We start from the raw sequence: 2,500 nt of genomic DNA, 5'->3' as shown, positions 1-2,500 counted from the left end.
GAAAGACACAGGTCTGCCACTCCCTTGCCACACCCACGGAACCGGCGCACCACCTCCCCTGAGCCAAAGGTGCATCCTGACGTGACACATCTCAGGGTGCCTCAGGCGTCCACTTACCATCATCACTATGAACGAACCTCGTCCCCTCCCCCCCTCATACACCATCCCTTAACCTAACCCATGTTGCGCCTTAACCTAACCTATGTTGCGCCTTAACCTAACCTATGTTGCGCCTTAACCTAACCTATGTTGCGCCTTAACCTAACCTATGTTGCGCCTTAACCTAACCTATGTTGCGCCTTAACCTAACCTATGTTGCGCCTTAACCTAACCTATGTTGCGCCTTAACCTAACCTATGTTGCGCCTTAACCTAACCTATGTTGCGCCTTAACCTAACCTACGTTGCGCCTTAACCTAACCTACGTTGCGCCCTAACCTAACCTACGTTGCGCCCTAACCTAACCTACGTTGCGCCCTAACCTAACCTACGTTGCGCCCTAACCTAACCTACGTTGCGCCCTAACCTAACCTACGTTGCGCCCTAACCTAACCTACGTTGCGCCCTAACCTAACCTACGTTGCGCCCTAACCTAACCTACGTTGCGCCCTAACCTAACCTACGTTGGGCCCTAACCTAACCTACGTTGGGCCCTAACCTAACCTACGTTGGGCCCTAACCTAACCTACGTTGGGCCCTAACCTAACCTACGTTGGGCCCTAACCTAACCTACGTTGGGCCCTAACCTAACCTACGTTGGGCCCTAACCTAACCTACGTTGGGCCCTAACCTAACCTACGTTGGGCCCTAACCTAACCTACGTTGGGCCCTAACCTAACCTACGTTGGGCCCTAACCTAACCTACGTTGGGCCCTAACCTAACCTACGTTGGGCCCTAACCTAACCTACGTTGGGCCCTAACCTAACCTACGTTGGGCCCTAACCTAACCTACGTTGGGCCCTAACCTAACCTACGTTGGGCCCTAACCTAACCTACGTTGGGCCCTAACCTAACCTACGTTGGGCCCTAACCTAACCTACGTTGGGCCCTAACCTAACCTACGTTGGGCCCTAACCTAACCTACGTTGGGCCCTAACCTAACCTACGTTGGGCCCTAACCTAACCTACGTTGGGCCCTAACCTAACCTACGTTGGGCCCTAACCTAACCTACGTTGGGCCCTAACCTAACCTACGTTGGGCCCTAACCTAACCTACGTTGGGCCCTAACCTAACCTACGTTGGGCCCTAACCTAACCTACGTTGGGCCCTAACCTAACCTACGTTGGGCCCTAACCTAACCTACGTTGGGCCCTAACCTAACCTACGTTGGGCCCTAACCTAACCTACGTTGGGCCCTAACCTAACCTACGTTGCGCCCTAACCTAACGCACGTTGCGCCCTAACCTAACGCACGTTGCGCCCTAACCTAACCTGTAATTGTTATATGAATTGAAACATTCATGTAGCGTTGCCTAATCGCAACCCTCTCAACATAGGTCAGTGCTCGCACTCTCTGGTGTCCTGCGTATTGATTCATGTTACGGTGCGTACCCTCACAACATCTAGCGAGTGGTGCGTACGTTCCACATGGTCCCGCTATCCACTGTAATGTGTACTGCTGTAAGACTTATATCGCTCCCCTGTCGCCTCTAGTTCGTCAGGCGGGAGTTTGCGTGTTCAATGAGCTTCGCAGCTGTGCAATGGCATTCGCATACGTACGCGGGCCACCTTCCACGTGTTCTCTCGTGCATACGTCGCAGCATGTATGTGGGCTGATGTGGCGTGTCGTGACGCATATCATCCAGGCATGCAAGACCCACTGAATTTGCAAATGTAGATGGACGTCTACGTTTGCTGCCCAAGTTACGCAAATGAACTGGAAATCCGTTGTTGCGCGGTTGTATACGCTGGAGGTGAATCATTGATTGCGACAATCGGTACAGGTATTAACTGGTTGCTTCAGCGACACCCGTCATACCCACGAACGTGAGTGGGCATGTGGGTATGAAGCGATACGCGGCGGTGGCTGGGTGGGACCGTCCCCGGCCGGTGAGGGGGGAGCGCCCGGCGTGCTGGCCGCGCGCTGCGTGGGCGCACGCGCTACAGCCGGCTGGTGGGGGCGCCCAGTGGCAGGCGCGCCGGCCGACGGACGCGGCAGGCGGCGCAGCTGCGCGCCGGCGCACCCAACGCGCGGCGCCGTGCGGCCAAAGTGGGTCCTCGCGGGCCCGGTGCGAAGCGCGGTGGACATCTGCAGTGTGCTGGTCCGATTGAGGACTGTGTGCGTTGAGGATGCGCCGCCGCCCGGCACTCGGCGCCGCGACGCCGTCTGCTGCTCGGTCGCCCCCGCGGTTCTCGCAGGTGGTTTGTATCGCAGCTGTGCGGATGTGTTGGCGCGTGCGCTGTGCTGGGAGAGTTCGCTTTGGCACCCAAGTGGGGCTCTGCCCCTCTGTGGCGCTGGCGTTGGAGCTGCCTGGCCACTGTTTGTGGCCGCGTGTTGTC

The sequence above is a fragment of the Schistocerca nitens genome, chromosome 7 (genome assembly GCF_023898315.1).
Source record: "Schistocerca nitens isolate TAMUIC-IGC-003100 chromosome 7, iqSchNite1.1, whole genome shotgun sequence".
NCBI classification, from domain to species: domain Eukaryota; kingdom Metazoa; phylum Arthropoda; class Insecta; order Orthoptera; family Acrididae; genus Schistocerca; species Schistocerca nitens.
This window is presented reverse-complemented; position numbering follows the sequence as displayed.